Below are 13,060 nucleotides of genomic sequence, written 5' to 3'. Positions count from 1 at the left end.
CAGGCACAGTATAAAATGTTCCCCTGTGAGTAAAATAAAGAAGTGCCCGTAGTGTCGAGAATATTTCTGCCGCTAGCTCATGAATTGAGGAAGACCGAAATCAGTCTCTCACTCGTCGTTCTCAAGCGTTGGACTTCGCTGTGCCGTCGTTGTGGCGAATTTTGCGAAATGATCTTGACCCACATTCTTACAAGATCAAATTAACGAAAGAACTGAAGCCGCTTGACCACCAGAATCGTCGTATGTTCGTGAATTGGGCTGAGCAACAACTTGAAAATGATCCGAACTACGGTTTGATGCGGATTATGATGATGGATTATGGAAATGTTCGCTGTTAAGGAAATTTTTAAAACGACAAAATCTACGTAAAAACATTCAAAAATGCGAAAAGTTGTTATCGTATGGTTCAAAGTGGTCACCATCCAGCTGCTGTAAGGGTTTGATGGGATGTCTCCTGTGAAGGCGTTACATTTCTTCACTTCTAGAAAAAAAAATGAGTCAAAAGTGTGGCATCCGGATGTTTTAGAAGGCTTGTTAGAGCAGTTAAGCAATATTATCTTCCATGGAGATCATTGGATCATCCAGCAAACTTTTTTTTCAGCACACAGGGCAAACACCAGCCAGCTGTGAATTAAAGGAAATATTCTGGATTTCATAGCTGCAGATGATTGGCCGTCGGGAGTACGTCTGGAAGTCCAGATTTGAATCCATTGGAATGCAGTTTTTGAATACGCCACAAAAATGTGGAGACTCTCAGTTTTTTGATTCGAACAACGTCGTCAATACCAATAGAAACTCTGGACTTGTATAGAAACTTGTAACAGAACTCATGGCAGGACTAAGTACAGTGTTTATGTATGTTATCTATTTCGCTAGACTACATAATACCACAAGTGCCTTCATTAAAGTTTGGGTCAATACTTCTGCCGCAAAACTCAAGTTATGTATATTACATTAGGTTACAAGTTCTACAATCCTTCCCAAGATCAATGAAATTTATAAAATTTGAACTTTGGGGAGGTCATTGATTTTATGATTTACCTTTAGCTAGGTCAAGGATCGTTCCCTAGGTCAATCACTCTCTTTGCCATTAGAGATGGCAAAAACTCCTCCTGGTCCTGAGCGTGTTCAATGGCCTTTGGGGGGTTAACCCAGATAACCGGTGCCGATGTCGGTTTAAATTTTATTGGACAATTTATGCTTATATATATGATGTTATATGCTCATTGCTTTAAAAAGACCACTATCTAGCTAAGGTTCTTTAGGTACATTGTATGGTGTCTGGGGTCTTCAAAATGTTTTGCCCGGTTTTGATAATTTTTGAATGAAAATTGACACATCTACAGGGCCAACAATACTTTCTGGGGCCAATGACTATTTGGTTAACCTTCAGCAAGGTTAACAACCCTTTCTATGATCAAAGACTTTTAGCGAGGGTTAACATTCATTCCGAGTTCAATGAGCCTTTTGTTCACTTTAGACACGATCATTAACTCTTTTGAAAGGTAAACAAACCTTCACGATGATCTTTGGTTAGGTCATTGATTATTTTTTTCACCATAAGTGAACTCCTGCTTTAGCGAGGTTAATGACCTTTCTTGAGGATACTGTCTCTTTTATTAAATTTAACTCATTCCAAAATAGCTAGCAGAAATGTGCGAATACCTACATTATTAAACATTAATTATTAAAATATTAGCATACTTTTTGGTAAATGAATGCAGATTTATTAGTGCTTAGTTTGACCTTTAAATACTTTGCTTAAGAAATGACTTCTTCATCTGTAGTCGTGTACGTGTTTACATTTAGAACTTAACTGTTACTCATCTGTTTGCTCAATAAACTTAACAGCAATACTTCATGTTAAGCATGAAAGCTTCAGTCAAGACTATACCTTTCGGTGGGCGGAATGTGAAAGGTGAATAATTTAAAGCTGTTGTTATCAGGACTTAAGAAAAAATAAAATAAAAACTTAATTAACTACATTTCTTGGCGGTTTTGTTGAATATATAGCGCATACTAAATTATGAAGAACATCTCTGCTAAATATACCGGATTTCTTCTCGTATTTTTAGCGTTTCGCTCAATTTATAGTCAACATGATCGGACTACTGAGCGTACTATTCGCAACACCATCACCCATCTTAAGATGCAGTGTTCATTACTGGATAATATTCGACCGAATAGACCACGTCCAGCACGCAGTGAAAAAAATATATCAGCTGTAGCTGAGAGTGTATACGAAAGCCGTGGACAGTCGATTCGGAACGGTTCACAGCAACTCGGACGTATGGGACGGCTTGGCGCATTTTACCAAATTTTGTTCAGCGAGGAGGCTCATTTCTGGCTCAATGGGTATGTAAACAAGCAAAATTCCCGCATTTGGGACAAAGGGCAACCTGAAGCGATTCAAGAGCTGTCATTTCATTCAGAAAAAAACAATGATTTAGTGTGGCTTGTGAGCCGGTAGAATCATCGGTCCATATTTCTTCAAAAATGATGCCGGTGAAAACATAACCGTCAATGGCGACCGTTATCGCACCATGAAATCCGACTATTTAGTGCTTAATTAACTACATTTCTTGATGTTCGTGATCTCGGCGACAGTTTGTTTCAACAAGAGGGCGCAACTACCCACACATCGCATCAAATTAATGGATCTAATGAGAGAACACTTCGTTAGAGTAGATAATTTTACGTTTTGGGCCGGTCGATTGGTCACCAATATCGTGGGATATCACACCGTTAAAATTTTTCCCTCGGTGATAAGTCAGAAGGATTGCCCGCATTCCGCCTTCGATTCAGCGTAAAGCAAAATATCACGCGTTTCATTCACCAGTCATCAGAAATGTTCGAACGGGTCATTGAAAATTGGACTCAACGAATGGACTTTTCAGTTTCTGTGTTTTGTCGTTAAAAAAGTAGGGAAACTCGAAATCGATCACCATTTACTATATATATAATGTAACTCAGACTATCTGTTTCGAAAAGGGTATATTAAATTTGGCAGAAATCTTAATACAGAATGTAAATATACGAACTAGTCTTTCAGTTTTTGAGATATCGACCTGAAATATACCCTTTCCTCCTCAAGAAACCGCCGGATATTGGACTACTATACCAAATAGCTGTCGTACAAACTGAACGATCAAAATCAAATGGTTGTGTGGACAATTTTTTAATTTGACTAAATATCTTCACGAATTTTTACAAGGATTATTATAATTAGTATATTTTATTATGTAGGAATATTTTGTATTAGCAAATGGTATTACAACTTCGGTGTCCTTGAAGTTTATGCTTTTTCTTGGTTTGTATTAAAATCAAGCATCTCACTTTCCATAAAAAATATATTTTAAACAACAACAGTACTTTTTGATCACCCATTAAGCTAATAAAGCCAAATGTTCTCTACTAAACAAGGTGAGCTTTTCTATATGACAACTTAGAAAAAGTTTAAAGCTCTCTCCCTCCCAACATATACACTCGGTTACATGCTTTTAAGTTTAGCATCAGTACAGGTAAAATGTTAACAGAGTTCACCGCTCATTTATGTTAACCGATGAAAGCAAAATAGAATAACCGGGAACAGCAATGAGAAACCGGCCGTGAAGAGACCTGAGCAGCAGCAGCGACTTTAACAGTAACAGTGGAGTAACTAGCAGCGGCAGCAGACACAGCAATGACAGCTGAGGCGGAAGCAACAGCGGCAACCAGCTGGCGGCCACGAGACTAGGCGGCAATTGGTAAACGTTCAGCGCAGACAGTCAGCAGCGATGCTTTCAATGAGGCAATAGCATACATTTTTTGGAAGCTGTTGCATGAAGCGAGTGAAGCAAAGCGTTAAAGTCAAAACGGGCAGTTAAAGAGAGTGAATACAGCCGGAAAACAAAATAAAAAAATAAATAAAAAATATACAAATATTTGAAGAAGCAGTGGGCGCAGTGAAAAACAGAAAATAAAAACAAAATTAAGAGGTTTGTCGATAAGAGTTGTTGTAATTGTTGTAATACGAAAGGTGTTGTGCGCGTAGAGCTACTTTGCCGGTGGAAGGTTGTTGGAAAATTGTGAAAATTTAAATTGGCATTAAAAATAAAATAAAAGAGCTTTTATGTACGCATGTATACATGTGTGCATTTATGTGTATAATAGTAAAAAATAATTATTTAAATTAAAAACAATAATAAAAAAAATAATTAAAATTTTAAATAAAAAAATAATAAAAAAAATTAAAAAATAGTTTTCTCTTAAAAAATTAAAATTTATATTTAAATTTCAAAAAAATTTTAAAACTATAGAAATTGAAAACAAATATTAATAAAAAAATCATATATTAATTTAACGTTTTTGGCTAAATACTGTACATAATAGCAAATAATTTAAATTAAAAATAATTATTAAAAAAACATTGAATTAAAAGATACTAATAAAAAACTTTAAATAAAAAAATTAAAGTTTAAATAATTTCAAAAATAATTTTAAAACTTCAAACAAAATTAGAATTAAAAAAATAATGAAAATTTTCTAACGCAAATAAAAAATATATATGTACATACATATGTATGTATATATGTACATATGTATGTATGTATAACTAAATACCTAAAAATAATTATTTAACGTTTCTAGCTAAAAACTGTACATAATAGCAAATAATTTAAATTAAAAATAATTATTAAAAAAACATTGAATTAAAAGATTACTAATAAAAAACTTTAAATAAAATGTTTTTAATTAATTTAAAAAAATTTAAAATTAAAAATTTTATAATTAAAAAAAAATAATAATATTTAAAAAAATAATTAAAATTTTCTAACGGAAATATGTATTTATGTATATCTAAATATCTAAAAAATAATAATTTAATGCTTTTTAGCTAAAAACTATAAATACTCGAAAATAATTTAAATTAAAAATTTAAATTTCGAAAATAATTAAAAAAACAAATTCAATTAAAAAAGATCAAAAAAAGAATTAAAGATTAATAAAAATATTTAAAAATAATAATAAAAATTAAAAAGGAAAAATTCTAAAACAATTTTTGAAATTCCAAAAACAATATTTTTAAAATCTAAAAAATAATAATTTAACTTTTATTAGGTAAAAACTCACCAAACAAACAAGCTGTGCAATTGCATATTACCGTTAAACAAAACAAACGCTATCAAGCCGAATTGCAGCGAAACACGTTCGACTACTTGTTGCGCCGTTAGTTTTCACATGTATATACATATGTATAAATGTACTTGTATTTACATACATAAAACTACAAATAACGATTGCACATTATAGGTGAGTGGCTGCCTTCACTATGATGCACTAAAATGTGTTTACAAATATGAGCAATTACATACATACATACATGCATACATATGTACATATAGTCATAATTGCTTTATGGCGCATTATTATCAACGCTAGGTGTTAGCCAAAGCCGGCAACAACACCAACTGCATTTATCACTCGTTAAACTAACAGCAGACGAGCTGCTGCTGCCACTGTTGCGATAAGCGCGACCAACGCCACACTTACAATTATATATACATATATATAATTATATATATGTATATGTATAGAAATATACATATACGTGCATATGTGTATATTGGTATGCAAAAGGTACACAAATTGTTGGCTGGCAAGACAGCGTGGCAAACAGAAAATAAATTGTAAATAAAAAAATCATAGAAAAGGCAAACAACTTGATGGCTGTCTACAAAGCTATATAATTATATATGTATGTATACAAAAAGCGTACATTTTCGCTTACAAAACGCTTGTGGCAACCCCTCTGCACCTAGCACAGCGCGCTGTCGCTCAGTTTGGTTAAACATCCGCGAGGGCTAAGATAACCCTTTCAGAATTCCTTTGCAACTCAGCCAAAACAGTTGTGTTCTACATTTCCGCGCCAACGCCAGCGCCAGCGCTTTTATCTGTGTTTATCTAACCGGTAAAATATTCCGTTATTCCTCACTAGTCGTTAATTTAGTACATATTTGTGTTTTCCTGATTAAATTGTGACTGTACTTTAGTGCTAGTTTTGATGAAAAGTCTTTGGTCTGAGCAAGAGATCGCGGCACGAGAGACCTTAGGTCGCAGTGCAATCCTTATATGTGACCTGGTCTACGAAAAGGGAGCTAACGTGCGAAAACTAGTTTTCTGGAAAAAGCTGTTAAAAATAATCGTCAGTTTCTCGTTATCTCATTAATTGTTCTCCTTTTTTTTGACACCTAAGCCCCCTTTCGGTAGACCAGGTCACAAATATTAATGTTAAGAGATCGCGCTACAAAAAAATGTATATCATTGGCTTAGAGTGCTAACCTTAACTAAAATACTGTTAAATTTTCATAACATTTCGTTCAAACGTTCGCAAGTTGTTGCTCTTAAAGTGCCGGTACCTCTGCTAGTTTTGTTTACCACGGGAAAAAAGGGGAATTACATGTTGAAAAAACATTGTTTTTTGATGGCAAAAAATACCGTTAAAGTCAAATTATCGCTTCATAAGTGTTACGACATAAGTATTATGACAAATCTGTTCGCAGAATATTCCGCGCTGAAGTAAGGGTTTTCACGATAGCAGGTAGTACCCGATAAAGGGCAGGAATTATGTTATGAGCTAGCCCTACACCCATTATATTCGATGCCCCATCGACTATTTTCGCTTTACCAGGTGCAAAATGTGGCTTTATGAAGCAATATTCTACTCAAATGAGGAAGTCAAAATGAAAACAAAGGTCTACTTTGAAGTCCTGGAAGCTTTACACCAACGAAACAGTATCGAAATGTTAGCGCACCGTTACAGAAAGTGCATGAGAAAGAGAAAAGGAAAAAGGGTTAATTTCGATTGCAACGAAGCTATAACAATCTACACAAGTACAAAATTTACCATACAATAACTTGATTTGGATGGGTCAGTTTGTATGGCAGCTATATGCTATAATGATCCGATCTGAACAATTTCTTCAGAGATTGCATTATTGCTTTAGAAAATAATTCATGCCAAATTTTGTGAAGATATCTCATCAAATGGAAAAGTTCTCTATACAAGCTCTCGCTATCCATCGTTCCGTTTGTATGGTAGCTATATGCTATAGTATTCCGATCTGAACAATTTCTTCGGATATTATGTTGCTGCCTTGGACAATAATCCATGAAGAAAATTCGGGAAGATATCTCGTCAAATACAGAAGTTTTCTATACAAGAAGTGAATTTTGGTCGAACTGTTTGTATGGCAGCTATATGCTATAGTAATACGATCTGAACGATTTCTTCAGATATTATGTTGCTGCCTTGGACAATAATCCATGTATAATTTCGTGAAGATATCTCGTCAAATACAGAAGTTGTCCATACAAAGACTGGATTTTTATCGGTCAGTTTGTATGGCAGCTTTATGCTACAGTGATCCAATATCGGCGGTACCGACAAATGAGTAGCTGCTTCAAGGGAAAAAGACAGGTGCACAATTTTATACCGATACCTCAGAAAGTGAGGGACTAGTTTGCGTAAATATAGACAGACAAAGAGGTAAAGTTTTAGATAGACAGGCATGGCTTAATCGACTCAGCTCGTTACAATGAACAGTTATAAATCTACTTTAAAGGGTTTTCGCCGTTTTTTACCTGTTAGACCAAATACCTTTCGGGAAAATTATTTTTTTCTACATAATATTTTAACATAGTGCAAGTTTGCAGCGGAAATATTCGAACAAGTATTCCAACAATTCATTTGCTTAATTGCAGTTTGCATTCACAACGCGCCACGGCAGAGCAAAAACGTGCGACACGCCGAAAAGCCGCAAATAAAGCCGCCTACAAGCCAACTGAGAACCAAACATACAAACATATTTGCCAAACCAAGTGCGCCGAAGCTTGCGCGAGCCAGTGAGCCAGCGGCCGGTCGCCGAGTTGCAGCTTAACAGGTTGGTGCCATCACAATTTCATGCCACTTACTTATCTTTATTTATTATTTATTGCAATATTTCATTTATTTTCGCTTATTATTTGCATAAAATAGTCGCCGTGTCCATTTGCTTGCTGCACTTTCGCGCTATAAAGTTTGTCTTGCTCTTGCCTGCACCGCGCACACACTCTCTTTCTCTCACGCTGCCTATCAATTACTTTCCGTTATATTGTATATTTATTTCTTTTTAGATTTTTATGCACTTTGGCGTCTAGAGATTGAGTCGTTTTTTTTTTTCGTTTGCTTTTTGGTGTTTTTGTTTTGTTGTTGTTGTTGTTAATGGCATGCACACGCATTTGAATTTCTAATGAGGTTGAGAAACATCGTACACGACTAGCTAAATATACACATACATATATGTACATATGAATACAAATAGTTTCTGAAAGTTCAAACTGCACTCTCGTGCCGCCTCACAGATGTACATAAATACAGGGGCAGCTCGTAAAGTCTCTGACTTGTGACATCACATACAATGAAATTTGGATTCATATCTTAGTGCAATCAATTCACAGTTTGAAACAGTTAACTAAACAAAAGTTTTCTCTCTCTTTCGCTCTCTTACAAAAAGTGTTCTCTCAAATTTTACTACTTTGATCTAGAACCCAGAAACAAATGTGAACCCCTTAATAATATGTACGCGATATGAACTCCTTATTCTTATGCTTATGCCCCTCGCAGACTGTTGTTGACTTTCTTCTGGAGAAGTTTACTGATTGACTTCATGTCACAACTTGAGAAGAACTTGTCACATTTCTTTTGAAGTTGTTGGCTTGAGAGCTCATATTTGATCATTGACCAATAGTTGATGTGAAATTCGATGTCCTCGGGTTCTGTACTTCAACAATTATTCAAGATCATACCATCTATTATTTTGATGCCAGCGAACTCCATTTTAACGGCTCAAGCTCAGGCTCAGCGATCTCTCCTACACCTTTTACTTTTGTAATATATTTTTAATATTAAAAAAAATGTATCTTAATGAACAGATCTAATTTTTAAATTTTAATTAAAAAATAATGGATTCTTAAAAATGTGACGTTTCACATCTTAGTATCTGTAACTAGAAAACTTGTTTATCAAACTGCCCTCGTAAAATATGTTGCTAGGTACAATGACATTCCGTTTTTCTCTAATTCAATGTATAAGCATATACAGTGCGTTCAAAAAATAACGTTTTCGTTTTCCAAAGTGTTGGTAACGTTTATTGAGAAAAATGTTGTAATCATACAAAAAATAAAACAGGTGATCCAAACACATAGATGTACTTGTTTTCAATAGTCTTTTTTGACAGATCACGCGTGAGTTGTGTCAATCTGTCATGTCATTTTTGTTAAGTATAGTTTGGCATTTCATCATGGAAAGACTCAGGCTTGAACAAAGTTTTCAAATCGGTCAACTTTATTACGAAAATTCACTCAGCACTCAGTGAAGAAAATACATTTTACGTCGATATCTTAAATAGGAAGTGTATAAAATATGGGTTTGTGCATGAACTGAACCCACTCAACATTCCCGCTTCGCTCTATGGGCTCTTGAAAAGTTCCAATAAGATCCGACGTTTTCAAGCGAAATTTTGTTCATCGATGAGGCTCATTTCTGGCACAATGGGTAGGTATGTCAACAAGCAAAATTGCCGTATTTAAGACGAAGAACAACCTGAAGCCATTCAAAAGCTACCATTTTATCCAGAAAAAAACAAAAGGTTTGGTGTGATTTGTTCGCCGGTGGAATAATCGGTCCATATTTCTTCTAAAATGATACCGGTAAGAACGTAACCTTTAATGGCGACCCTTATCGCGTCATGAAAACCGACTATTTGATGTCTGAAATTGAAGCTCGTGATCTCGACGACATTTGGTTCCAACAAGACGGCGCCACTTACCACACATCGCATCAATCAATGAATTTATTGAGAGAACACTTCGGTGAGTAGATAACTTCCCGCTTTGGGCCGATCGATTGACCACCAAGATCGTGTGATATCACACCGTTAGGCTTTATTCTGTGGGAATACGTAAAGTTTAAAGTCTATGCGGACAATCACGCTTCGATTCAGGCCGTGGAGCAAAACATCACGCGTATCATTCGCCAGTTACCAGTCGAAATGCTCGAACGACTCATCGATAATAGGACTCGACGGGTGGAACATCTTAGACGTAGCCGCGGCCATCATTTGAAACAGATAGTCTTCAAAAAATAAATACCAAAGAATGTTCTTTCGAATGTTAATAAACACTCCCAATTAAATTTGAAATTTCTGTGTTTTTTCTTTAAAAAAGTAGAGAATGTGGAAATGGTTCACCCAATATTTAGTAGAGTAAAATCAAAGCTAATATTTTAAATAAAATGACTGTTGGAAAATCAATTAATGGTTTGAATATCAGCTTGAGACTAAATTAAATGTAACAATGAAATCTTAGCTGTACTGGGTTATTGGGTTTTGTTTACCTCGAAATCTTATGCTTACAAATGTGAGAAAATTACTTACGTATATACTGTATGTCGCTGTATTTGCCTAAGTGGCTGCGTACTGATTGAAATTTGAGTTCATGCGCAATATCAAATATTTTTAAGACGAAATCCTCTTCAATGCACCACCGCGTTTGGACTTTTTGTGTAAGAAGTTTATGGTAAAGTCGTAAATACGTCAGTATATACATATTTACGCAATGAAAATATACGCCAATTTCAAATGAAATGCGTCTAAATAAAGCTAAAATGGCGGCAAATTGAAATTGCGTTAATTTTGGGACACCCTGCATTTAATTCCAATCATGCGTCAATTTTGGGACTCCCATTATCATCGCATTTAGCTATAGACCACTACTTATAACCTCGCTTTTGATATATATTTTTATACTCTCGTGGCCCCGCCCCCTACTAAGTTTTTTGTACATATCTCGGAAACTACTATAGCTATGTCAACCAAGCTCTATAGAGTCATTTCCTTCAGGCATTTCCATATACAGTTCAAAAATGGAAGAAATCGGATAATAACCACGCCCACCTCTCATACAAAGGTTATGTTGAAAATCACTAAAAGCGTGTTAACCGACTAACAAAAAACGTCAGAAACACTAAATTTTACGGAAGAAATGGCAGAAGGAAGCTGCACCCAGGCTTTTTTTAAAAATTGAAAATGGGCGTGGCGTCGCCCACTTATGAACCAAAAACCATATCTCAGGAACTACTGGACCGATTTCAATGAAATTCGGTATATAATATTTTCTTAACACCCTGATGACGTGTACGAAATATGGGTGAAATCTATGGGTGCGTTCTCTGTATAATAAATACATTAGGAACCAATGATGATAGCGGAATAAAACTTTACAAAAATACGGTATTTGAAAAATATGTAAATGACGGATAATGAAATCTCGATTATCACTTTATCATGCGAGAGTATAAAATGTTCGGTGCCACCCGAACTTAGCCCTTCCTTACTTGTTTTTAAATACTATATATTTGGTGTGATTCGGCTTTTCTCGTTCCGGTAAATATTGTTCAGTAGTTGAATAAAATATTTCTGAATCTTAACTATTCGAGCACCGCTTGTATGCGCAAAAACTCATTCGCTTTTCCAACAGAGTGCGTATTTGACTTCGTATATCGCTCTTTGTCTTCGCTTCAAATCGCCTGTTAAAATTACAAATATACCGTTAGATAATTTTACAGTTGTTCACCCATACAATATTAGCTATTTTTCGGCAGTGCCGAATTATCTGCAATTTTAAATTGTTCTTGTGATAATTTTTGCAAATTTCATTCATTTGTATCGTTCTTCATTCCTGCATATTTTTGCATGTTTTGACGACTTCCGTTTGCACTTGCGAACTCGTTGACACACTGAAATGTGTCAGTACGAAATCGTCTAAAAATAATCTTGAGCGGAAGTGCATATATTTACATGTACTTTATGTATGTACTATATATATTTAGTTAATCATGCTTGTAGATTTTTAAGATATGAATCAGTGAGTCGATCGTAAGCTTTGCATATAATTACTGTATTATTTTATAATTGAATTATTTTAAAATATGTGAAAGATCTTATCTCAATGTTCGAATATAAAAAATTACTTTCCTGCTTAATTATCTTTTAAATATAAATAGAATAATAAGACGCTGTGAGAATGAATTCACATTGAATAGTAAAATAGCTGAACACTGTTCGTTGTTTTGTGATCTTATAATTTTTTTTTATATTTTTATTTATTAATAAATGGCATGTAATTAAATATTTCCCCCCCTTTGTGTTACTAACTTCAATATTTAACGCTCAAGATAATGTATTGGTTTCGGTGTGAAAATACATTTTAATTTGTCTGGAAATTTAGCGTAAAAGCATTTTGTTGTTGTTGCTTTGTCATTTCCACGCTGTTGAATATTATTTCGATCGTTATACATATATATTTTTAACAATCATAACTAATTTGCTGTACTTGGAATTTCCCAATGCAAAAATGCAAAAAAAAAACTAAAAAAATAAAAATAAATTAGTTGCTTTGATTTGCCTGAACTAATTACGGTTATGACGTCAATCCATGTAATTATAAGATGTAATAACAAAAAACTGAAATCGGCTTTTACAGTTCAAACTAGACGCACGGCAATTTTTTTTCATGTTCATTTATTTGTACTACTATGATAATATGAAAAATAGTGAGACTTTTTTCATAATTTGAAAATTCTTAATTGTTTTCAAAATCTATGCCGTCCCCTCAAAGTAATCGCCCTTGGCTCCAATATCCTTGTGCCAACGTTTTTTTCAATAATCGAAGCAGTTGTAAAAGTTAATATAGCCTTCAATGTCTTCAATTGATTCAAAACGGTTTCACCGGAGCGTTCGTTTGAGTTTGCAGAAGAGCCAGAAGTCACACGGAGCTAAAAACGGTGGTTGTTCCGGCACGATATTGATTAAAAATTTGGCGAAAACTCACGAAGAATTATCGTGATGCAAAAACCAAGGTTAGTTGGCCCGTAGACCGGCCTCTTTTTACCAATAGCTTCGCGTAAATGACGCAGAAGACTCAATAATATTTTTTGTTGACAGTTTGGCTGGTCGAGAGGAATTCGGAGTAAACCACATCG

The 13,060-nt window shown here is 34.6% G+C and overlaps 1 protein-coding gene across 1 annotated transcript in view; it reads left to right on the top strand.

Moving 5' to 3' along the window:
* The window catches only part of LOC120772776 (calcium release-activated calcium channel protein 1), a 167,921-nt gene that overhangs the window by 107,479 nt on the left and 47,382 nt on the right, over positions 1-13,060 (top strand). The window lies entirely within an intron of this gene.

The sequence above is a fragment of the Bactrocera tryoni genome, chromosome 3 (genome assembly GCF_016617805.1).
Source record: "Bactrocera tryoni isolate S06 chromosome 3, CSIRO_BtryS06_freeze2, whole genome shotgun sequence".
Classification (NCBI taxonomy): Eukaryota; Metazoa; Arthropoda; class Insecta; order Diptera; family Tephritidae; genus Bactrocera; species Bactrocera tryoni.
The sequence above is the reverse complement of the archived record's forward strand: the minus strand, read 5'-3'. Positions and strand labels throughout refer to the sequence as shown.